The sequence below is a fragment of the Suncus etruscus genome, chromosome 18 (assembly GCF_024139225.1).
Source record: "Suncus etruscus isolate mSunEtr1 chromosome 18, mSunEtr1.pri.cur, whole genome shotgun sequence".
Classification (NCBI taxonomy): domain Eukaryota; kingdom Metazoa; phylum Chordata; class Mammalia; order Eulipotyphla; family Soricidae; genus Suncus; species Suncus etruscus.
Genome location: NC_064865.1, coordinates 50,929,781 through 50,956,446, shown reverse-complemented (window position 1 = coordinate 50,956,446; position 26,666 = coordinate 50,929,781). Strand labels below are relative to the sequence as shown.

The window sequence follows — 26,666 nt, the reverse complement described above, 5'->3', positions numbered from 1 at the left end:
AGAGGTGGAGGCATTTCTAAGCAGCAAGAAGGTTGTGCAAAAAGGAAAAGGGGAAGCTCACTGTTAAAGAGGCAAACTTGACTCCAGTCTTGTCTAGGGTTAGTTCCAACTCTGAATTTATGCATTAAAATGGGCTGAACTGAGCTACTTCGCCACAGAGTATATTTTCATTATGATGTCCCTTTTCTCAACAGCCCTGGAAAGACATAAGGAGTAAAATATGGAAATACATAATAACTCAGTATCTTTAAAGCGTCTAGACTATTGAACATATTAAGTGACAACTGGAAGGAAGGGAAAGAATATAGTTAAGTTTTTTTTATGAATATTTATTATGGAATCCATTTTTTCCTGAGGCTTCTTTCTCACACATGCACTAAAAAAGGTGAGCAGCAGGCTGAAGCCTCACCAGCTGCACCCACCACCCACAATCAATGCTGCATTGATGCCTAACTTTACTTCTTTGTTTTTTTTTGTTTTTTTGTTTGTTTGTTTTTTTTTTGGGGGGCCACACCCGGCGGTGCTCAGGGGTTATGCCTGGCTGTCTGCTCAGAAATCGCTCCTGGCAGGCACGGGGGACCATATGGGACACCGGGATTCGAACCAACCACCTTTGGTCCTGGATCGGCTGCTTGCAAGGCAAACGCTACTGTGCTATCTCTCCGGGCCCCTAACTTTACTTCTTAACCACTGATCTCTGCAGAAGTGCCTGGTAGACCAAAACTCCAAATATGCCGGTCCTGGAGCTGACATCAATGGGACTTAGTCAGAATGAGTACAGACATCCTCCCCATTGCTTTCCCGTACTTTCTGAAAGGCCTGGTAGCTGAAACCACGATCCGCCACAAATGTGGCAATAGCAGCCACAGAGCTTGGAATTCCTGGATCTCAGGGAATTGCACATGCACCCACAAGTCAAGTCCAAATTTTTCAATACTGTCATTCCAGCAGGAACACACCAATTTAGATGTCAGCATGGCATCAAAGCCAACTAATGGTCAGAAACAAAACAAATAACTGAATGATCAACTAGCAGCCAGTAGCTTAGTAATCCTTCTAATAATGACTTAATAGCTCATTGCAAGATATAATAATTCTCACAAATTTTCATTTTGCAGGACTTTTATTACCAATTACTTGTAAATAAGCAATATATATTATTAATAATATATATAATAATATATATATTCCCATATGGGCAGGCTTGGGAATGGGTGGGAATTTGGGGACAATGGTGAAGGGAATTTTACACTGGTGGTAAGATTGGTGTTGGAACACAAAATGGCAGAAACAAACATATTATGAGCAACTATGTAAATCATGGTCTTTAGATAATCTATTACAATTAAAAAATATGTTGGTGTACCTATCTGAGACCCTGGATTTAGGTGTAGTTACCTAAGACCCAGCTATTTCTGGGAGGGGTCTTGGGAACCAGATATTAGGTGTATCCTTACCAGCAAAACACCGCCCATTCCTGGGAGGGGTCTTGGAATAGGTAGATAAACCCTGAAGCCAGGGAATTAAGGGGCTCTGCCCTGCTGCGCTCGCGGGCTTTAGGTTCTTTGCCTCTTTTGGTCTTTGACCAGGATGGAGGCCAAAGGAAGATGGCTGAATTATACGATGCAGGGCTAAGAATGGCTGAATGCTTGAAAGGTTATGCGATAGGCCACACACCTGTGGTGGTTAGGGCATGAATAAAGATGATGCTTCCTGATGCCTGCCTGTGAGTGAGTGATTTCGCCTTTCACCTGGGCCTGGGACCTGCCGGCTAGATGGGGTTGCGGAGCCACGTGGCCTGGGATGGCAGAGAGAAATCCATTGCCATCCACCGCCATCCAGCCCCATCGTTATTTATTTAATTCAACAAAATATAGTATAATCTAAACTTAAGAGCTTAAAAGATTTATTTTAATAAAGAATACAATTTTACTAGTTAAAAAAAAGGTAAGCAGCAGCTGACATTTGAGAAATATGAGGGTCAGGAAGAGAAGATGTGTCCAAATACTTTAAGCCAGCAAATCAGAGGCTACATCATCCTCACCCAACTTGCCTGGTGGGAAGCACTGGCTTTCCTAACACCTACAAAGCTGCTAAGACTTGAGTCTACAAAAAGGCTAGAAATCCAATGAGGCCTGAGAAAAGATGGGACATTGAAAATGCTCTGGGTTGTGACTTCAGTTGAAATGATAAAATGAAGGTTACACACACTCTGATAATGTCGTTTATTATGGCTGAAGCACTGACTTTATTTGAAGCAACTATTTCCCGTTGTATGACAAAAATATAGATGGCAACAAACTATTTACCAAGACCTTTCGGGGTTGAGGGCTACAGGCACCATTTAAAACAAAAACATGACTCCAGTAACACATAGGAAGGTGAACTGTTTCGTTTTCAAGGGAGCAAGGGAGGGCAGGAACGTTACAGCAAGCATAAAACTATAATAAAATGGGAAGGGGAGCTTGGAGCACAGAACCCGTGCAGATGTTAAAAGGAGCTGTTTGAAAAGCATACATGAACAATCAGTGTTTTTATTTAAAAAATGTTTAATCTAGAGAATCATGATTTACAAGCTTATTAAGAGTTAAGTTTTAGGCATATAATATTTTGATGCCAATCCCACCACCAGTGCTCCCATACTCCATTTTCTACACACCCCACCCCTGCCCATCTGCAACCTTTGCAGACAATTATAAAATCCCATGGTTTCTGGGCCAACGAGATAGTACAGCAGGGATGGCAATTGCTTTGCATGTGATCCACTATGGTTTGATCCCTGGCATCCATATGGTCCCCAAAGTCCACTAGGAAGGAGTCCTGAATGCAGAGCCAAGAATACTGAGCATTGCTAGATGTGTTCACAAAACAAAAACAAAGTTTGGTAATTGCACTTTAGATTTCATGGCTTCAGTGTTGTTGAATCTGTGCTTTGGGTTTATAGCTCGACCACTTTCCCTTACCACCAGCATAACTAAAGTTCTTCTGAATGAGTGTTTTTATGTCCTGTGGGTAGATGCCCTCAAAGTGGAATGGCTGAGTTATATGGCTGCGCAAGTCTAAGTTTACTGAGGACTCTCCATACTATTTTCCACATGGTTGAACAGACAACATCCCACCAGCAGTGGATAAAGTTTTCCTTTTCACCACATTCTCACCAGCACAGATTGTTTCTACTATTTTTGATATGTGCTGTGCTCACTGGACAGATGAGGATGATGTGAGATGACATCACTGGTGTGAGATGATATCTCATTATAAGCCATCAGTGTCTGGAGAAAGGAAGTCAAGTAGCTACAACATTCAGGCTGTTCAAACGGTAGAAAGACACAGACACCCAGGCCTATTGGGTATTTGACTCTGAGCAGTATCTTTTCATATCACCCAAGCCTCAGCTATAGGAACCATGTGCCAGGCTTTCTGGTTATTATTCTGGTTCTGCCATCTGAAAATGATAAGCTTCAATAGCAATCACACTGTCATTTTACTCTATGAATAGGCTCTTTTAACAAAAAATTCTAATGAAATGATTGCTCTAGAAAAGAAAGCCAATGTGTTTTATTAAAAAAACAACCCTAAATAATAAAAAAATGAAGATTCTTTCAAAAGATTAGATATCTTCTCCATAAAAAAGATTAAATATCTTCTCATTTCAAGGGGTGGAGATGAGAGGAGAGGATGGCAGTTGTAGAATAGATTATAAACAACTTTGAGGGCATCTGGGAAATGGAGAAGATTGATAACCCAGCCCAGAGAAACAGCTAAAGCAAGTCCTCATAATGATCCTTAGGACTTGGAATAGTCCAAAGAAATAAGATGGGAGAAGTCAGTGGGGTTTGGTATTTACTTTTATATTATTATTAATTAATATTTTTTTGCAGTGCTCAAGGGTTACTCTGCTTTGGGTTCAGGAGATCATAAGGTCTTGGGGGTCGAAGTGGGCTTAGCTGCATGCAAGGAAAATGCTTCCACTCCAGTCCTATTTTCTCCAACCTTATGAAAAAAAAGCATCAGGGAGGTATGTGATAAAGTTAACACACAACACAAGCATGTACACACATGCACGCATACACACATGGTCACACTGGGGATCATTAGGATGTTTCTGATGAAACGGACAAGAGTTTCCATCATTGTTTATGAAACTAAAAAGTGGCTTTTAGAGGAAAATAATGCAGGTCCTTGTCAAGGTCTTGGGGGAAAGAGGAATACACTTATATGAAGCCAATAATTAATGAGTCATGATTCCTACAACTCCTTCAGAGCTGGGGCTATTTATTTCTGAGGTTCTCTTGTGCTTTCTGGTTTTTGAATGCCCTTTGGTTGAACCTTTGCAATGCGATTCCTGTAAAATACAATTACGCCTTGCTATTAATACTATTATAGGTAATAAGGCAAGGAACACTAGTGGTGTGCTTGTGGCCTTGGGTATGGATATTAGAGCTAACATCAACTTTTGGCCTTTATTCTTTTTTTTTGTTTTTTTTTTTGGGTCACACCCGTTTGACGCTCAGGGGTTACTCCTGGCTATGCACTCAGAAATCGTCCCTGGCTTGGGGGGACCATATGGGACACCGGGGGATCAAACCGCGGTCCTTCCTTGGCTAGCGCTTGCAAGGCAGACACCTTACCTCTAGCGCCACCTTCCCGGCCCTGGCCTTTATTCTTGCCAAAACATTGTGAGTGTGTTGAAGCACAGAGCACCACACTATCCTCTGCCTGGAAGGCCCAGAGCCCTGCCTAGGCTCACTGACCAAATAAACAAATGTGAGTTTTGTGTTGTTGTTATTATTTTAAATCCATATGATGATTATTAAATCTCATTTACAATGCTGACATCAGGGTAAGACTTGCTATTAATAGGGAAAAAAAATCAGTTCTGGGATCATACATGGACAGGTTTCACCGACAGCTAAAGTAAATAAAAAATAGAGCCCAGATTGGGATTACTTATCCAGAAAAGAAAGACCCGCACATCCCTCTGGCTGTTCTTCAGACAAATCGAAAACATGAACAAGTGCTCAAGAGTTAATTATCACATTGGGATGTTCATGTTTCTATCAATATGATCATACTACCTCAATAACAACAACAATATACCCATAACAGTAGGCCAGAGATATTGTAGAGGTTAATGTGTATTTGCTGCCTTGTATGAGGTTGATTCTGGTTTGATCCCCTGCACCACATATGGTCCTCTGAGCACTGCTATGTGTGATTCCTGAGCACAGAGCTAAGAGCTAACTCTGAGTACTATGAGGTACAGTTCAAGTCCACTACCAAACATCCTTTCCCCAAAGAAGAGAGCAGATTCATTTCCAGTGGTCCTCAAACTTTTTAAACAGGGAGCCAGATTACTGTCCCTCAGATGGTTGGAGGGCCAGACTATAGTAAAAACAAAAATTATGAACAAATATTTCCTATGCACACTGCATATATCTTATTTTGAAGTACAGCAACAAAACAGGAACAAATACAATACAATATGTGGCCCACGGGCTATAGTTTGCGGACCACTGATTTAGACTATAACAAATTTAAACTTCATGCACTTTTATATTTAAAAGAGGTTTCAGTGGGCTTTCTAAAAGTTTTTGGTGTCTGAGTCAAAAATCTGAGGAAAGAAAAGAAAGGAAGGAGGAAAGAAAAAGTAAAAGAGAAAGAAAAAGAAAGAGAAAGAGAAAGAAAGAAAGAAAAAAAGAAAGAAGAAAGAAAGAAAAGAAAGAAGAAAGGAAAGAAAGAAAGAAAGAAAGAACGAAAGAAAGAAAGCAAGCAAGACAGAAAGAAAGAAAGACAGCAAGAAAGAAAGAAAGAAAGAAAGAAAGAAGAAAGGAGGAAAGAAGAAATAAATCAAAATGAAAAGACGGAAAGAAAAGAATTCGTATGGAATTTTACTAACATGGTTATTAACAAGGAAGAAAAGATTTTGGGCCAGAGTGATAGCACAGTGTTCTGGGTGTTTGCTGATGAGGTTTGATCCCTGACAATCCATAAGTTCTTTTGAGCCCACTAAGATTGATCCCTGAGCACAAGAGACAGTAGTGAGCCCTAAGGACATCGGGGGTGCGACCTCAAAACACAGCCAAACAAAAGCCCACAACCAACCAAACAAGAAAGGTTTTCAAGCTTTGTTGCAAACCTCAGAGAAAACAGACAGGAAGTGATAAATGGGCACCTGGAAAACACTTGTATTCTTCATTCCAGTTCTTCTTAGGTCTCCTGTGACATAAAAGAGGACTATGGGTGTGTGTGTGTGTAGGGGGATCAGAGAGAGTTAGTAAGACGATTACTTGCCTAGCATGTGGCTGACCCTAGTTGGTTCTCTTAATAAAGAAAGGTCAACACAACAGGGTAGATGTCTCTTTAATTTCAGTATCAGATTTGGGATCATTAAGATTTTTTTTTAAGTAAAAATACTCATTTAGAATATTTGATCTTAGAAGGAGGATGGATCTGGAAATTGAAAGCCATTTGAGATCATCCAGTCAGTCTAGCACAGAACCAAAATTTTCTGTGCTTCCTTTTATCAATGCTGTACTCTGGTACTCTGGTATAGAGTGTTAAAAAAACAAAATCACCGAAGAGAATGAATGGAACCCCAATGAGGTCTAAATAATAGCAATCAGTGGCTGAAATACAACTCAAAAACAAGAAATGGATGAATGGGGTATTTAATTACTGATCTTACTCCTAAAATAATTTTTTTCCAGCTCTGCTATTTTATTATTATTATTATTTTTTTTTTCTTTTTTTTGGTTTTTGGGTCACACCCGGCAGCACTCAGGGGTTACTCCTGGCTCTATGGTCAGAAATCGTTCCTGGCAGGCTTGGGGGACCATATGGGATGCTGGGATTTGAACCACTGACCTTCTGCATGTAAGGCAAACACCCTACTTCCATGCTATCTCTCCAGCCCTCTGCTATTTTATTATTTTGAACCTTAACAGGCCAGGCAGCACTTAGATACGACAGCTGAGCTAGTTTCTATAGGTGGCTGTTCATCGTGTGACTATAACTAATTAAACCTCAATGCAATCCCATTGCCAACAGAAGCTGCAGCTCACTTTTTTCTCAACAAAAACTCTGGTCATCTGCCTTGTTTCCCATGCCTGATTCCATGATTGATTACTAGTACAGTGTGGCGGGTGTTTTGCATTCTGCAGTTCCCGCACATTAATCTTCACTCATTCTTCAATAAGTATAATTCATTAAAGTCCATATGTGGGATGAGAGGCACACAGCCGAAGATGTAACCTCGGCGGAGTCTAGGGCTGTTATGACAAAACATAATTAATAAAACATAAAATGTGTTTTATGAAGTTATGGTTTTAATTTGCTGCCCCCCAAGAAATACGTGGCAACCATTCTGCACAAGGTAACTTCCCGGGACAATTGAAAGTCCCGTTCCCTCCCTAACTCTCTCCTATTCCACACAGAAAGACTTGTGATTAATGCAACCCTAAATCGCTCTAAACTGGAAAAGGTCCTAGCAAATTTCTAAGACCAAATGCCTGCTACTGATAAGACAGTCCTGAGTCCAGAGCCCAAACTTGCTTTGACTTGTGAATTCCGACCCTGCTTCTCTGGCCTCTCTCTTTCTCTCCTGGATATGATTACTCAGCGGGGGACAGAGTGTTTCCAAGGAAGGCCCAGCTGGAGGCAGCACAAAAGAACGGGGCCACAGACACACACACACACACACACACACACACACACACACACACACACACACACACACACACACACACACACACACACACACACACACACACACCCAGAAACCCCAGTAAATGGATGACCTACATTTGAGGTAAGTAATTCACGTGAGAACAAGTGAATCTGTGCGGCAGCTTTTGTTTAACCCAAATGAATAGATAATTGCAGATGGAGAAAAAGCAAATACGGGGGGAGATCAGAGTTCTAGACAGACATCACTCAAAATTCATAGGAAACTACCAGCGAGACCATGTAGGCTCCGGCGAAGGCGCACCACCCTCTTTCTCTTAATTCCTCAATCTTCATAAACAAATGGAGTGGTGGGAGGCTCGTGCGAGTCGAAAGCGCATTAATGGGTCGTATATTAATATTTATGTTTTACTATATAAAGACCTTGCATGCATTATGACTCTGTTTTGCAAGCGGAGTGAATAACTAATGTTACATTATGTATGGGTACATATTAAACAGACAGGGCTCCACTTTCTTCGTTCAGGATATGATTAATGCAGCCTATCAGAAGCCAGATGGTGCAGAACCAGAACCATCAATCAAAATGAAAAGACCACTGCGTGCTCGCCACAATGAGGTTCTCACAAATGGAGATTTCTGTTCACAGACCCAAAGTGGTAATAGGCAGAAAACGCCAAGAACATAGCTGTACTGTCCCACAGGGACACAGAGTCATAGCTCAGGCTTGGCTAGATAAAAAACCTGGCACAGAAATGTTCCTGGCTGGCTGGAGCCCCCCCAAACAGAGACGGGGAAAGCCTGAACCCACCCCAATCCCAATGCCTGTCGTGAGAATTAAAACCAGGATGAGATGGAAGAAGCCCTTTAATGCTTTTCATCATGTTTGTGTTGACGAAGGTATCCGTCAAACTGTCCCCATATCCCACTGCTCTTATCCGGGACAGTGCCACCACACAGTCACAAAACAGCTATCACCTTCTGCCTGACACAGGAGCTGGGACTTTGTCACCCCGCATGGGCTTTATTGCAAAGCCCCCCAAGGCTACTCAGCAGCATCTCTTAACATATGGGGGAGCTAGCTCTGTCTATTATGTTTGACATGACTGTCTAGTTTGGGGGGCAGCTGGAGGGAGAAAGGTGGCGGAAAGACATTTCCTGCTTTAGGTAAAACTATCCCTGAAACTGTCTATGGAGACACAAGGTACTTTGTCTTGGGTAATGGCTCATGTGTGTTTGGAAAATGCAAGGCAAGCTCATGAAAAGCAGCAGGATATTGAGATAATTCAAACGCATGTGGCGGTTTGGATTCCTAACAGATCATTCACATCACATCTCCACATGCAAATTTGGGGGGGGTGTCAATCATGGGGGGGGGTGAGACAGGATGTAAAATCGAAAAGGAAATTCCAGGTAATGCAACCTCCTCTAAGAGTCAAAAAGCCATAGTGAGATTCTGAAATCCTCATTCTCTAAGAGGATAAAAGACAGAATACTTGGTGAGAAGTAAAAAGTATTGTCTATAGATAATGCTGCAAATAAAAGATAACCAACAAGAAAGATATCGCTGCTTTAAGTTAAAGATGCTTCTAACTCATAACTTGGCAAGTGAAATCATTTGGAATGAAACAGTCTACTTTTATTTTTGGTAGCAATAAGTAAAAAAAATTTACAGTGGTAAAGTATAAATATCATCAGTAAGAACTTAAACAGAATGGCTGAGTTTCAGAGATTTAAAAAAAAACTGGAATGCTTTTTTACATTTATTACTAACTTTTTCTTAATAATATAGGATTTCCCACACTGTTGAAAATTCCATGTATAAATGTTACAAGGGTTTTATTTCTCTGATCATCTATGCTATGATTCATTTATATAAGTAATTACTCCCCTGGTGGACATTTGCTTTTTTTCCCCTCTTCTTTCTGAAATTATTAACAATATATAGTAATGCCTTTCTTTTTTTAGTGAAAAGTGGTACTTCTATTTTTCAGGTTACTTTCTGTCTTTTCTTAGGTTTCTCAGAAGATGAATTTCTGAGCTACAGGATATAAATAATGTGCTGTCTAAAATTTATAGTACTGTTCAGTATTTGGTAATCTCAAGTAAAAATTTTAAGGTATAAAAAGAATTTACTGGAAGATAAACTTACCGTAGGAAATTTATTATCATTTGTTATCAGCTATGTTAAGAATTTTTAAAGTTATGTTGGAAATTAATTATCAGTTACGATAAGAATTTCCCTTTGGTTTCCAAATCTTAAAGTCTTCTTTGTGTCAGAGAGCTAGTACATAGTACATAGTAAAGAACTTGCGTGTGGCTGACCCAAGTTCAATTCCCAGCACTTCTAAGAATTTCCTGAGCATCACGAGCAGTGATCTTTGAGCAACGTCAAGAATAAGCCCTGAGTACTTTCAGATGTGTTTCCTCCAAACAAAATAAATAAAAGAATGACTTCTTAGGAAATGTATCATTTGTAGAATAAATCAAAAATGCTTCCAAAATTACAGTATTTACCTAAATGAAAGCAACAAAATGTATCCTTGAAATGTTTAAAATAAAAAACTTTTATTAATTCATAAATATTAAGTTATTCCTTTTCATGAACTACAAATTAGCAATTAATGCAATTAATCGATCATCCATTACAATAATTACACTGTATATATAAAATATATGTGTCTAATGTATATTATAAATATATGCTATATACAATAATTATTGTCAGCATTGACTACAATAACTTAGTATGTCAATAGATAATAACTGTGCGTGGATACATATTCAGTAGATACACGCTTTCTTAGTGCAGAATATAACTTGTGCAACGTCAAGTCTCCTTTGAAATGACTTCAAATTTAATATAAATACCAAATGTTCAGAGCTGATCAATACATTGCATAGTGCTTTTTTTTGTCATTAGCTGTCTTTCTTAGTAACTCCCATGAAATGTATCTGTTCTACATCTAGTGTTACTCAAATCTTTTTTTGTTTTGTTTTGTTTTGTTTTGGGGCCACACCCACTGGTGCTCTGGGGGTTTCTCTTGGCTCTGTGTCAGAAATCACTTCTGGCAGGCTCAGGGGACTATATGGGATGCCAGGAATCGAACCCTTGACTGTCTTGGATTGGCTGCTTGCAAGGCAAATACCCTACTGCTTTGCTATCTCTCTAGTTGCATCTTACTCAAGTATTAAGCCGTATCAAATTCCTTTTGCCTTGTTTATGGTGATTTTTCTGATACACATAAAATAATATGGAGCACCCCAAAGTAATAAAATGCATAATGGAAATGTAAAGTAGTTGTGTTCAAAACATAGCATCCTCATGCCATCAAAAGGGCCCCCCAAGAAAGTTTAACTGAAAAAAAAACTATAAAGCTCCTGGTAATATATCCCAGGGACCCTCAAACACAATCTAGAAAAGACATCTGTACACTGATCTGTGTTCATTACAGCACTATCACAGTAGTCAAAATCTAGAAAAAAACTTAAGATCAGAGATGACTGGATAAAGAAACTATGAAATATCTACACCATGGAATATTACTCAGCTGTAAGGAAAGACGAAGTTATGCAATTTGCTTATACATGGATGGATCTGGAGAGTTTCATGCGGAGTGAAATGAGTCAGAGAGAGGACAGACACAGAATGATCATACTCATATGTCGGATATAAAGAAACATAGTAGGGAAATAATCTTGTTGACCAAAGAGGAAGAAAATCTAGGGCTAACTAACAAGGTAGTCCTGTGTGTATGCCACCCAGGCCTTCACCCTGTCACCTGCACCTGTACCCCTGGGTACTGGTATAGAGAGGACTGCAGGACTGGTGTTGTGGGTCTCCATCAACTGAAAAGTCAGAAGGTAAAAACCACACCAGGTCTACAGAACCCTGGAGTGTCATTGGGTTCAGTCCTCAGACGAGAAGCTGATGCTTCTGCCAATCAGGGGTGACACTCACAATAGTGGACCCTCAGTTCTCAGTACCTGGGGGTACATAGCATTATAAAGTGTGTTTGTCCAAGAACAACATCTCTCCAACATCTATCTCCTGTCTGGCGTGTGCCTTCATAGTGTCATTTTCCCTGGCACTTGAATCAATCTCATGCTGTTTTGTTCATCATAGTACCCAAGTTTTCAAAATTGACATACACTCCTAATGACATTCTCTCTCTCTCTCTCTCTCTCTCTCTCTCTCTCTCTCTCTCTCTCTCTCTCTCTCTCTCCCTCCCTCCCTCCCTCCCTCCCTCCCTCCCCCCCCAATAGGCAGATTGGGTCACACTAGACTCAGGGGCTATTTCTAACTCTGTACTAGGGTATTGCTTGGGGGACTAGATGTGGATATCTGGAATTGAACTGGGATCAAATGCACACAAGACAAGTGCCTTCTTTACTGTACTATCTGCCCTGCTGATACATTTCTCAGAACATATTCATTACTATTGCTGTCATGGGAATTTATACTACTGGAATAAATAAAATAAGGAATTTTTATCCTGTGGAATGCACATACTGCAAGTCAACAAGAACTAGGAACCAAAATTATCCCAATACATATATGCAATTATCCCAATGCCTAAAATGCACTTTGGGGTGAGGTGAAAGGCTAAAAGGTAGTGAGTGGAACTGACTTTAAGATATTACTTTATTATTAGTCATTTAACATTAGTCAGTAAATACTGCTATTTATTTCTGAAGATAAAGGAAAGAAAAAAGAAGGAACTGCATTAAACAGACTGACATTTCCTTTTAGTGCTAACATTTAGTCATGCTAAATAAATATCTACCTTATTACTTATTGCATTAAATGGCAAACTTAAAAACCAATTTACCATCAATGTATTAATAGTAATATAATCCAGTTTATGTTTTTTTTTAATTTTGGGTAAATGTATAAACTATAATTGAAATTTAAAATCAGTGTCTCACGGCTATAGAGATAGTCAGGGGCAAGGCTCTGGCCTTGCATATGGCTAACTGGGTTCAATCTTAGTATCACATATGGTTTGAGCACTGTCAGGAGTGATCCCTGGGCAAGAGTAAATCAAGAGCACTAGCAGGGCTGGCTCCCCAAACAAAATAATAAAAACAACAACACCTTCCTGTAAGATAATTATTTATTTTTGTTTGGGAGCTATATCTAGTGGTGTTCAGGACTTACACCTGTCTTTATTTTTTTATTTTTTTTTAATATTTTTTTAATAATTTTTTTATTTAAACACCTTGATTACATACATGATTGTGTTTGGGTTTCAGTCATAAAAGGAACACCACCCATCACCAGTGCAACATTCCCATCACCCAAGTCCCAAATCTCCCTCCTCCCCACCCAACCCCCGCCTGTACCCTAAACAGGCTCTACATTTCCCTCATACATTCTCAATATTAGGACAGTTCAAAATGTAGTTATTTCTCTAACTAAACTCATCACTCTTTGTGGTGAGCTTCCTGAGGTGAGCTGGAACTTCCAGCTCTTTTCTCTTTTGTGTCTGAAAATTATTATTACAAGGGTGTCTTTCATTTTTCTTTAAACCCATAGATGAGTGAGACCATTCTGCGTTTTTCTCTCTCTCTCTGACTTATTTCACTCAGCATAATAGATTCCATGTACATCCATGTATAGGAAAATTTCATGACTTCATCTCTCCTGACAGCTGCATAATATTCCATTGTGTATATGTACCACAGTTTCTTTAGCCATTCGTCTGTTGAAGGGCATCTTGGTTGTTTCCAGAGTCTTGCTATGGTAAATAGAGCTGCAATGAATATAGGTGTAAGGAAGGGGTTTTTGTATTGTATTTTTGTGTTCCTAGGGTATATTCCTAGGAGTGGTATAGCTGGATCGTATGGGAGCTCGATTTCCAGTTTTTGGAGGAATCTCCATATCGCTTTCCATAAAGGTTGAACTAGACAGCATTCCCACCAGCAGTGGATAAGAGTTCCTTTCTCTCCACATCCCCGCCAACACTGTTTGTTCTCATTCTTTGTGATGTGTGCCATTCTCTGGGGTGTGAGGTGGTATCTCATCGTTGTTTTGATTTGCATCTCCCTGATGATTAGTGATGTGGAACATTTTTTCATGTGTCTTTTGGCCATGTGTATTTCTTCTTTGTCAAAGTGTCTGTTCATTTCTTCTCCCCATTTTTTGATGGGGTTAGATGTTTTTTTCTTGTAAAGTTCTGTCAGTGCCTTGTATATTTTGGAGATTAGCCCCTTATCTGATGGGTATTGGGTGAATAGTTTCTCCCACTCAGTGGGTGGCTCTTGTATCCTGGGCACTATTTCCTTTGAGGTGCAGAAGCTTCTCAGCTTAATATATTCCCATCTGTTAATCTCTGCTTTCACTTGCTTGGAGAGTGCAGTTTCCTCCTTGAAGATGCCTGTAATGTCCTGGAGTGTTTTGCCTATGTGCTGTTCTATATATCTTATGGTTTTGGGGCTGATATCGAGGTCTTTAATCCATTTGGATTTTACCTTTGTACATGATGTTAGCTGGGGGTCTAAGTTTAATTTTTTGCAAGTGGCTATCCAATTGTGCCAACACCACTTGTTGAAGAGGCTTTCCCTGCTCCATTTAGGATTTCCTGCTCCCTTGTCAAAAATTAGATGGTTGTATCTCTGGGGAACATTTTCTGAGTATTCAAGCCTATTCCACTGATCTGAGGACCTATCCTTATTCCAATACCATGCTGTTTTGATAACTGTTGCTTTGTAGTACAGTTTAAAGTTGGGAAAAGTAATTCCTCCCATATTCTTTTTCCCAATGATTGCTTTAGCTATTCGAGGGTGTTTATTGTTCCAAATGAATTTCAAAAGTGTCTGATCCACTTCTTTGAAGAATGTCATGGGTATCTTTAGAGGGATGGCATTAAATCTGTATAATGCCTTGGGGAGTATTGACATTTTGATGATGTTAATCCTGCCAATCCATGAGCAGGGTATGCGTTTCCATTTCCGTGTGTCCTCTCTTATTTCTTGGAGCAGAGTTTTATAGTTTTCTTTGTATAGGTCCTTCACATATTTAGTCAAGTTGATTCCAAGATATTTGAGTTTGTGTGGCACTATTGTGAATGGGGTTGTTTTCTTAATGTCCATTTCATCCTTATTACTATTGGTATATAGAAAGGCCATTGATTTTTGTGTGTTAATTTTGTAGCCTGCCACCTTGCTATATGAGTCTATTGTTTCTAGAAGCTTTTTGATAGAGTCTTTAGGGTTTTCTAAGTAGAGTATCATGTCATCTGCAAACAGTGAGAGCTTGACTTCTTCCTTTCCTATCTGGATTCCCTTGATATCCTTTTCTTGCCTAATCGCTATAGCAAGTACTTCCAGTGCTATGTTGAATAGGAGTGGTGAGAGAGGACAGCCTTGTCTTGTGCCAGAATTTAGAGGAAAAGCTTTCAGTTTTTCTCCATTGAGGATAATATTTGCCACTGGCTTGTGGTAGATGGCCTTCACTATATTGAGAAAGGTTCCCTCCATTCCCATCTTGCTGAGAGTTTTGATCAAGAATGGGTGTTGGACCTTATCAAATGCTTTCTCTGCATCTATTGATATGATCATGTGGTTTTTATTTTTCTTGCTATTGATGTTGTGTATTATGTTGATAGATTTACGGATGTTAAACCAGCCTTGCATTCCTGGGATGAAACCTACTTGATCGTAGTGGATGATCTTCTTAACGAGGCATTGAATCCTATTTGCCAGGATTTTGTTGAGGATCTTTGCATCTGCATTCATCAGTGATATTGGTCTGTAATTTTCTTTTTTGGTAGCGTCTCTGTCTGGTTTAGGTATCAAGGTGATGTTGGCTTCATAAAAGCTATTTGGAAGTGTTTCTGTTTGTTCAATTTCATGAAAGAGTCTTGCCAAGATTGGCAGTAGTTCCTCTTGGAAAGTTTGATAGAATTCATTAGTGAATCCATCTGGACCTGGGCTTTTGTTTTTCGGCAGACATTTGATTACTGTTTTAATTTCATCAATGGTGATGGGGGTGTTTAGATATGCTACATCCTCTTCCTTCAACCGTGGAAGATTATAAGAGTCCAAGAATTTATCCATTTCTTCCAGGTTCTCATTTTTAGTGGCGTAGAGTTTTTCAAAGTAGTTTCTGATTACCCTTTGAATCTCTGTCATATCAGTAGTGATCTCTCCTTTTTCATTCCTGATATGAGTTATCAAGTTTCTCTCTCTCTCTTTCTTTGTTAGGTTTGCCAGTGGTCTATCAATCTTGTTTATTTTTTCAAAGAACCAACTTCTGCTTTCGTTGATCTTTCGGATTGTTTTTTGAGTTTCCACTTCGTTGATTTCTGCTCTCAGCTTTGTTATTTCCTTCTGTCTTCCTATTCTTGGGTCCTTTTGTTGAGCATTTTCTAGTTCTATTAGCTGTGTCATTAAGCTACTCAGGTAAGCTCCTTCTTCCTTCCTGATGTGTGCTTGCAAAGCTATAAATTTTCCTCTCAGTACTGCTTTTGCTGTGTCCCATAAGTTCTGAGAGTTTGTGTCTTTATTGTCATTTGTTTCCAGGAACCTTTTTATTTCCTCCTTGATTTCATCTCGGACCTACTGGTTATTGAGCATGAGGCTGTTTAACTTCCAGGTGTTAAAGTGTTTCTTCTGAGTCCCTTTGGAGTTCACAAATAATTTCAGAGCCTTGTGGTCAGCGAAGGTAGTCTGCAAAATTTCTATCCTCTTGATCTTATGGAGGTATGTTTTATGTGCCAGCATGTAGTCTATCCTGGAGAATGTCCCATGTACATTGGAGAAGAATGTGTATCCAGGTTTCTGGGGATGGAGTGTCCTATATATATCCACTAGGCCTCTTTCTTCCATTTCTCTCCTCAGGTCTAGTATATTCTTGTTGGGTTTCAGTCTGGTTGACCTGTCCAGTGTTGACAAAGCCGTGTTAAGGTCCCCCACAATTATTGTGTTGTTGTTGATATTATTTTTCAGATTTGTCAAAAGTTGTATTAAATATTTTGCTGGCCCCTCATTCGGTGCATATATGTTTAGGAGAGTGAATTCTTCCTGCTCTACGTACCCCTTGATTAATATAAAATGTCCGTCTTTGTCCCTTACAACCTTCCTGAGTATAAAGTTTGCATTATCTGATATTAGTATGGCCACTCCAGCTTTTTTATGGGTGTTGTTTGCTTGGATAATTTTTCTCCAGCCTTTTATTTTGAGTCTATGTTTGTTCTCACTATTCAGGTGCGTTTCTTGTAGGCAGCAGAAGGTTGGATTGAGTTTTTTGATCCATTTAGCCACTCTGTGTCTCTTGACTGGTGCATTTAGTCCATTGACGTTGAGAGAAAGAATTGTCCTGGGATTTAACGCCATCTTTATTTCAAAATTTGGTGTGTCTTTTGGGTAGTCTTGTCTTAGATTAGGTCTTTCAGTTTTTCTCTTAAGGCTGGTTTTGTGTCTGCGAAGTTTCTGAGCTGTTTTTTGTCTGTGAAACCATGTATTCTTCCATCAAACCGGAAAGTGAGTTTTGCTGGGTATAGTATTCTGGGTGAAGCATTCATTTCATTCAGTCTTGTCACAATATCTCACCACTGCTTTCTGGCATTGAGTGTTTCTGGTGACAGGTCTGCTGTAAATCTCAGGGAAGCTTGCTTGAACATGATTTCCCCTTTTGATCTTGCTGTTTTCAGAATTCTGTCTCTATCTGTGGGATTTGTCATTGTGACTAGGATGTGTCTTGGGGTGGTTTTTCTGGGGTCTCTTTTGGTTGGTACTCTTCGGGCATGCAGGATTTGATCACATATATTCTTTAGCTCTGGAAGTTTCTCTTTAATGATGTTCTTGACCATTGATTCTTCCTGGAAATTTTCTTCCTGGGTCTCTGGGACTCCAATGATTCTTAAGTTGTTTCTGTTGATCTTATCATAGACTTCTATTTTCGTCTGTTCCCATTCTTTGACTAATTTTTCCATTGTCTGCTCATTTGCTTTAAGTTTTTTGTCCAATCTCTCCTGCTGTATGGAATTGTTATGTATCTCATCTTCCACAGCACCAAGTCTATTCTCAGCTTCTGATACCCTGACCCAGAGCTTATCCATTTTGTCATTCACTTCATTTACTGACTTTTTCAGTCCTTTTAGTTGACATGTTATTTCAGTTTGGAGTTTTGTCATTTCTGCCTTCATATTTTCTTGGTTCTTATTAGTGTTCTGTTCAACTCGATCCATGGTTTCTTGGAGTCTGTTGAGCACCTTCCATATTGCTAGTCTAAAGTCCTTATCTGAGAGGTTGATTAGTTGTTCAGTCATTATCTGGTCCTCAGAATTGTCATCTTCATTCTCTATGTCTGATGCTGGCCTGCGTTGTTTCCCCATTGTCACACTTGTATTGTGGGTTTTTCTACGTGTTGTGGTGGTATTCATTGTCTATATGATGTAGGCAGCACACTCCTCTGGCTCCTCCCTTTCTGGATGGGCTGACTTGCCTCTAAGGGAGGGGAGTCCTCCGTGGATGAAGCCTCACACTGGGTCAAATCTTAGGCCCGAGCATGCAACAGAGAAGACAGTCCAGAGAGAAATGTTTGCTTCTGTGATATAGCGCCGTTCTTAGTGTGATTTTTCCTTCTTGTTGCAATGGAGTTCTTTCCTTAGAAAGAGTGCACGGCCGCGGAGCGAAGCAGACATAGACAGGTCACACTCACAGTCTTTCACAGTTGAGCCCCACTGGGCCGGTGTACTTTCGCGGATTTTCCCCACCTGGTGTCACACACAGGGAGCCAGCCGGCTTTTGCAAAGCTTAGCCGGTTTTTATGCTCTGAAGTCCCTCCCTGAAAATGGCGTCTGGGCGAGCGAGGTTTCTGGAGGCTCTTTTTGCCCCACTCACAAGAGTTTCACGCAAGAGGACAGTAGACAGACATAGACAGGTCACACTCACAGTCTTTCACAGTTGAGCCCCACTGGGCCGATGTACTTTCGCGGATTTTCCCCGCCTGGTGTCACACACAGGGAGCCAGCCGGCTTTTGCAAAGCTTAGCCGGTTTTTATGCTCTGAAGTCCCTCCCTGAAAATGGCGTCTGGGCGAGCGAGGTTTCTGGAGGCTCTTTTTGCCCCACTCGCAAGAGTTTCACGCAAGAGGACAGTAGACAGACATAGACAGGTCACACTCACAGTCTTTCACAGCTGAGCCCCACTGGGCCGGTGTACTTTCGCGGATTTTCCCCGCCTGGTGTCACACACAGGGAGCCAGCTTTTGCAAAGGTTAGCCGGTTTTTATGCTCTGAAGTCCCTCCCTGAAAATGGCGTCTGGGCGAGCGAGGTTTCTGGAGGCTCTTTTTGCCCCACTCGCAAGAGTTTCACGCAAGAGGACAGTAGACAGACATAGACAGGTCACACTCACAGTCTTTCACAGTTGAGCCCCACTGGGCCGGTGTACTTTCGCGGATTTTCCCCGCCTGGTGTCACACACAGGGAGCCAGCCGGCTTTTGCAAAGCTTAGCCGGTTTTTATGCTCTGAAGTCCCTCCCTGAAAAAATCACACCTGTCTTTATTAAGCTCAAAGATCACTCCCTTTAGCTCAGAGTTTACCAATCTTTTCAAATAATTTTTTAATAATTTTTTTATTTTTAATTATGAGAACAAAGATGCAAAGAAAGAGGACAAGGTAAAGTTACAGTGGAAGGACAATCACCCATAACATAATTCTCAGAAGAAGTCCCCTTGCTGATATCTTAACTTTGAACTTTCAGCCAAAGAACATTAAGACAAACAAAATAGAATCCATGTACAATTACTTTGTCCCTCAAGTCCCCAGATTGTAACACATTATAATATTTCTTAACAGCACAAAAGGCAATCGAAAGCCATAAAACTTACGTAACTCCTTAAACATTAGAGGCATAGTATTTTTTACATTTCCCTGTACATGCATATTAGCTTAAGTTAACCTCAAATTTTAAGTGTTTTTTTTTTTTTAAGGATTAGAGTCAAAGGAGCACAGTAAAAACGGTGTTAGAGTGGCAATTGTTGTTTGCATAAGCCCACCAAAATATGAGAGGCATGGAAAGGGATAACCTTGGCCTAAATACAAAGAGACCCTAACCCTGAAGTTTCCTGGCATAAGACCAACTCTAGGCTCCAGGCAAGTTAGACTGTCCAATCCAAGACATTGTCTGTAGTGCCAACACACTTTTCATACAGTCTCTGTTGTCAAATAATATTTTTTATCATTCCTTACACTTAATCATCTCCTGGGTAATGACTATTATTTTATCCCCACTTTGGAGATGAGGAAGTTGAGGCTGAGAGAAGGGAAATGAAGCACCAGTGTTACACAGTTAATCAATGGCAGAGTAAACTCCCAATAAGACTGTTTCTCTATTGAAAACTGTCCAAAACCATTCCAAAGCTTATCAAAGCCTGCTGACTTTTCCTAATTTTATGACACAGAGTTCCATTATGCTCTCTAATGTCCCTTAACAGAAAGACTGATAAGATGTATGCTGTGCAGAGAAAGGCCTGGAGAAAAAGTTCTTATTCCTCTCAAATGATACACTTCCTGTTATTACAAAAATAAAACTGTGCATTGAATTACACTTATCTATTTGTTTTTGCTTCCCAGAAGCCTGAGATTTTTTTTTCCTTCTCTGTAGCAATGACTCAGATTTTGTGGATGGAACAACAAACCTCATCTTGTTCTAAAAATATCTTATTTTGCACTTCTTAGCCACTTTGAGCTTTTTACACACAAAAACAAAATTAACAGTAAGTTTGAAAATAATCAAGCAATGTATCAGTGAGATTGAAAAGAATTTTAATTATCATGGAGTTTTCTTAGGCCAGAGAAACTGATGAGTTAGTAAGATAGTAACAATGAACTTTACCTCTTAAAATCTCCTTTTATCATCTGATTTAATAAATATTATCATATATATTTAATAAATATTATCACATATACTAAAAATTCTAAGAGTAACTCTGTGAGATAGGGTTTTAGTTTTTGCACCTTTCAGGTAACAAAAAGTTATCCAGGGGGCCGGTGGCGCTAGAGGTAAGGTGTCCGCCTTGCAAGCGCTAGCCAAGGAAGGAACGCGGTTTGATCCCCCCCCCCCCCCGTGTCCCATATGGTCCCCCCAAGCCAGGGGCAATTTCTGAGTGCTTAGCCAGGAGTAACCCCTGAGCATCAAACAGGTGTGGCTGAAAAACCAAAAAAAAAAAAAAAAAGTTATCCAGTATGCAATAGTCAGACATTGATTTGAAGTTAGTCCTTTGGGCTATTAACTATATTTCTATATATATTATACTAAATTGGAATATTTGGTTTTTTTGGATAAGGTTTTTTTTTTTCACTTTTGGTGCTAGGAACTAAACCTGGGTCTATTTATATGAAGCTTTCATTCTACTACTAGGGCGACATTTTTAAAATCTGTATCCAATTTTAATATTTGTAAAAAAATTAAGTTATACATATAGCAACAGAGAGTAATTTCTCTCACTTCATAAATATAGAACGTATTGAACTTTTTCCTCTGCATGTTCCAGGCTCTCTTAACTGCTTTCTCTCGCTTCATATTCTTGAAATAAAACTATTTTACTTCCAAGTGATTCTACTATGTTATATTTTACATTCACTTCACCAGAGTTTAAAAATAGTCCAAATGATCAAATAACTTCATATAATCACAGGCTACTTAAGCAGTTCAACTGCTGGTGAAACCCTTAACTATTTTATTTATTTATTTGCAGTTCGTTTATTTATCAATTGATTGGTTTTTGGGCCACACCCAGCAATGCTCAGGGGTTACTCTTGGCAAGCTCTGGGAACCAAACAGATTGAACCAGGTCCATTCTGGGTCAGCTGCATGCAAGGCAAATGCCTTACCACCGTGCTATCTCTCTAATCCCACCCTTAACTATTTTAAGGCAACTTGCATTATTATCAAGCAATTTGTTGTTTGTCCTTTATCCATTCTTTACTGCTTGGGAAATCCCCAAATTCTTGGGGAATTATTGATGCTAAAAACAAGTTGTTAGCCAACTAAATGTACACTAGGATCTTGGAGATAAGAACCCTAACTTGCTTAAGCTAATCAACACAAGTCCCCAAAAGTATTAGTAAGCCAAACCAGTTTAGGTATGATGGAACTTTGGTTACACTTTCAAGGGCAATGATCATCTCTTCTTAATATCTGGGGGTATGACAAGAGGAGCAGTAGGCTCAAATGGTCCTTCTGCCAGCCCCAAGGAGGTGAGCCTGAAAATCTTAGGCATATCAAGAATTGCCAAGTGGACAGACAGAGACAATACAGCTTGTTGGGTGATTGCTGACTTGGATTAGATCCTCAGAAGCCCATATGATCCCCAAAACACTGCCAGAAGTGATCCCTGAGCGCAGAGCCAGGAATAAGACTCCAGTGGACAACTGGGTGTGGCCCAATAACCTCCCCCTTCTCCTCCTTTTCCCCCAAATCCCAAGTGAGGGCAACCAGTGACTTCACTGGCGTCCTGAATTAAGTATTGCTTAATGCAAGACTTTGAATCTCCACAGTTTAAGTAAGGAAGCCAATAGATTATAGATGTAAATGGTCTCTTTGTTTAAGTCAGCATGAGTCAGGTTATTCTTAACACAATCCTAAACAAAAGAGCCAGAAGGCCCATTAGGATCCTGAGAGTTAGGGTTAGGGTTCAAGTTAGGGTTAGGACATATAAATCATGTAATCAGATTAAGTTCCACATGGATTAAACTGGAAATGCAAAATGGTACATTTAAAGTTGGTGTTGGAGCAATTAAAAAGTTGAATTCATGATGGGTGCCCTGTGTGTGTGTGTGTGTGTGTGTGTGTGTGTGTGTGTGTGAGTGAGAGAGAGAGAGAGAGAGAGAGAGAGAGTGAGAGAGAGAGAGAGAGAATGAGACAGATAGACAGACACTCAGGCCCAAATCATAAGCTTAAGTACCCATAAGTGAGGTAGGACTAAGAAAAAGGCTTCAGGATATTGCCAGAGGAAATAAGAAAAAAATATTATAAACACAAGAAAAGGCTGAGGGTTGAGGCTCAACGAAGACAGAAATGCAGACCTTGATAATGACGTTTAATGTACTTATTTCAAACATCTGGAGGTGATGTAACATGCAAACAGACATGATATAGATGTGTGACAATCAAATGTCTAAAGCACCCCAGGGCTTCTAAGGTGCTTTTTTAGAAGTATGTGCACTTCTGACATGGACATGGCATCACTCCATTTTGAGGTGCTATGATTTCCCATTAAGGTGGAGACTGGCTTCTTAATTTCATAAACAATTTTAAATGAATGTAACATCATAACACATATGAGAAAGGTGGGAAATGGAAGGAGGTCCAATGGAACCCCTTCTTTTCCACATGGTGTTAGGTAGCTACTGGTGTTGTTTTTGATATTTTTGGGGGATCACCAAGGTGATGGGGTCTCTTCCTGATGGTGGTAATCCAGATTCGGCAATTCAGTGCTAGTGCTAGATGGTGTCATGTTGGGGACCAACCAGGGCCCACTCAGTAATGCTCAGGAAGTCATGTGGTGCCAAGGACTGCATTACCTCCTCAGTCTCTCCATTCAAAGATTTCCCTTGGCACCAAGAATACTGCAGATGCCAGAGACACACATTTTCAAGGACACCTGGATACCAGAGAGTCAACTCTTGGAGAAGCATCACTTAAACCAACTTTTCCAAACATCACCATATGTCACCAGCAACGTATAAACTTTAGGTCCATAGACATTACTGAGCTCATCATTTCCTCAAAAGGTCCACAGTCTCTTCAGGTAGGAAGAAAGCCCTAAGAGGCTGGGAAAATAAATGAAGGGACACCTAACCTGGGGAATCCAGGGAGGAGAGGGCAGGCTGAACTCTCCAGGAAGTAAGTGGCTTTGAGTTCTGAGGAGGAAAGAAAGCACAGTGAAAGGTGAAATGCCAGTCTCTTTCAGAAACCAAAAACAGCCTATGTGAGGACTCAGTGAGTCAGGCAAAGAATTCATTTTGTCTGGAAAACAAGACAGGAGGGAAGGCCTTCTAGTCATCAGAAGCCATATTAGATCATGCTGGGCTTTTTTTCCCCCTAAGTGCCCAAGGATGGTGGAAGTAGTTTTCTCTGGGGATTATTACAGTCAACAACAGTTAATAAATAGCCTCATCAAAGTTTGAGAGGGAAGTGTGTAAGCTTGGAAGGTAAGTGGAGAAGGGAAGCAAGATCCATTGGAGATGGATGAAGATGGAGAATGGCCACAGGTCTGCTCTCAAGAGCATGATGTCAAAGGGAGACAGAGCAAGGAAGGAGTTGTGGAAAATGTTGCCAGTAAAAATTGGTGTGAGAGGAGGGGAGTCCTGGTTGACACCTGGCTTGTGCCAATGTTCATAAAGTAGGGGAACACAAAGCTGGAGTTGGGGGAGTAGAGGGAAGTGATGACTTGAAATCAATACAATGTGGAGGTAAGATAGCAGCCTACAGAAATGCCCAGAGCTGGCTGCATGCTTCCAGTGCAAGGGGACGAATAGTCACTGATTGTGCAGAAACAGAACTCCATTGTGGATAGGCTGCAGCGACGACCTCAGTCACATAATTGAGGAAGAGCCTGGAGGGAAGAGAGCAGGAAGAGGAGGAGAAAGCCTGGGAGAGAGAGTAATCTAGGAGCATGCATATGTGCCACTATTAACCTATTACCCGAATATTATGAAATGATATACTTGGCTAAGTGTTTTGCAATCCTGTGGGAAGTTCTAAATACATGACTATTGCATATTCAAAGTTTATTATTACAAATACTTAATTTTGAGGGATGGAGACTTTTCATCCATGAGTTAAAATTATTTTGTTTTTATTTTGAAAGGAGTACATTGCATGTTATAACCCAGGAGAAAACTGGAGGTTTCAACCTCCTTTTGGCAAGTCCAAGAAGGGAGCTTTGACTTGCTAATCAGGCCCAGAGAGGGTTTTCCCAAAGCACCCTGTAGCAGGAGCAACTGCTGGCCTTGCTAGAGCACAAATTCAGGGAGGAGTCTGAGAGTTTTCATTTATCTTTACAAGGCCTCACACAGAGGGGCAGGATTTCAGGAAGAAGGGAGAGAGTTGCATGTTCTTTTGGACAAACTTCCAAAATTTTTGGTTGTTGTCGTTTTTTTGGTTTTTGGGTCACACCCAGCAGCGCTCAGGGGTTACTCCTGGCTCTACACTCAGAAATTGCTCCTGGAGGGCTCGGGGGACCATTTGGGATGCCGGGATTTGAACCACCGACCTTCTGTGCACGCATGGCAAATGCCTTACCTCCATAAACTTCCAAAATTTGACCTTCTTTTCAAATAAATGAAAGACGAGTGGGAGAGTCCAGTGCACATGTCAATGGGTCTGGGATGAATGTGGGCATGTCCAGGGTGTGGGAAGGACCTTTGTCCACGCAAGAGTCACTGCTCATTCAGGGGGCGGGACATGAACAATCAGACCACGGAAAGGCTGAGTGTCACAAGATTCTGAGTCAATAATTCAATGAAAATGTTCACATTTAATTATTGAGACAGCTGTTCAATGAATTTTAATACTCCGTATTTGGGGGGAAAATATTAACTGAAAAACATAAGCTCTTAGTGGAGAATAAATTTAACACAACTATCTTTTTTGTTTTGTTTTGTTTTGTTTTTTGGGTGGGTCACACCCAGCGGTGCTCAGGGGTTACTCCTGGCTCTATGCTCAGAAATCGCTCCTGGCAGGCTCAGGGGACCTTATGGGATGCCAGGATTCGAACCACCATCCTACATGAAAGGCAAATGCTTTATATCCATATCTTTATATCCATATTTATATCTCTCTGGCCCCTAACGCAACTATCTTGATATCAGGGTTTCTTTTTTGTTTGTTTGTTTTTGTTTTGGGGCCATACCCGGTGATACTCAGGGGTTAATCCTGGCTATGTATTCAGAAATGGCTCCTGATTTGGGGAACTATATGGGACACCAGGGATCGAACTGCAGTCTGTCCTCGGTTAGTTTAGTGCTTGCAAGGCAAACGCCCTATGGCTTGCGCCACCACTTCGACCCTGATACTAGGGTTTCTATCTCATTCAGAGCATGGTGGCTTACCTACTTACTGACTTCCACACAAATATTAACAAAAGAACACAGGCTCTCTACTTCACATCACCTCTTCTTTAAAAAAGATTAAATCACAATTACATTTCACACTTGTAAAGATTCAAAAACCCATGCTGTCTTAAAACAGATGAATACCTATTAGTAGGCTAAGTAAAGTTGAATTTTCACTCTGGAAGTTGGGCACCATTCTGAAAATCAGGGATCAATAATAGAGAAGCTTCTGCATGTCAAAGGAAACAGTGACCAGATTACAAAGGTCACCCACAGAAACTATTCACACAATATCCATCAGATAAGGGGCTAACATCTAAGATATACAAGGCACTGACAGAACTTAACAAGATAAAAACCCCATCTAACCCCATCAAAATATGAGAGAAGAAATAAATAGATAATTCCTTAAAGAAGAAATACAGATGGCCAAAAGGCACATAAAAAATTGCTCCACATCGCTATTCATCAGGGAGATGCAAATCAAAACATCAATGAGGTATCATCTCATGCCAGAGAGACTGGCACATATCACAAAGAACAAGAACAATCAGTGCTGGCGGGGAAGTGGGAATCTCATTCACTGCTCGTGGGAATTCTATCTAGTCTAGCCTTTCTGGAAAACAATATGGAGATTCCTCATAAAACTGGAAATTGAACTCCCATATGATCTAGCAATATCACTCCTAGGAATATGCCTTGGGAACGCAAAAACACAACTCAAAATGCCCTCTGCATGCCTATGTTCATTGCAGCATTATTTTTAATAGCCAGAATCTGGAAATCACCCAGAAGCCTGACAACAGATGAGTGGCTAAAAAAAACTATGGTCCATCTACAGTTGTACTGTACATCTACAGTACATTGGAGTACTATGCAGCTGTCAGGAAAATAAAGTCTGGAATTTTCCT

The 26,666-nt window shown here is 40.3% G+C and overlaps 1 protein-coding gene and 1 long non-coding RNA gene across 2 annotated transcripts in view; one reads left to right on the top strand and one right to left on the bottom strand.

The window, feature by feature from the left end:
- Positions 1 to 26,666, bottom strand: part of CDKAL1 (CDK5 regulatory subunit associated protein 1 like 1) — a 674,860-nt gene that overhangs the window by 78,497 nt on the left and 569,697 nt on the right. The window lies entirely within an intron of this gene.
- Positions 7,771 to 9,798, top strand: LOC125996180 (uncharacterized). The gene is made up of 2 exons (XR_007491225.1): positions 7,771 to 7,810; positions 9,703 to 9,798. It is a non-coding gene; the product is annotated as an uncharacterized LOC125996180 (long non-coding RNA).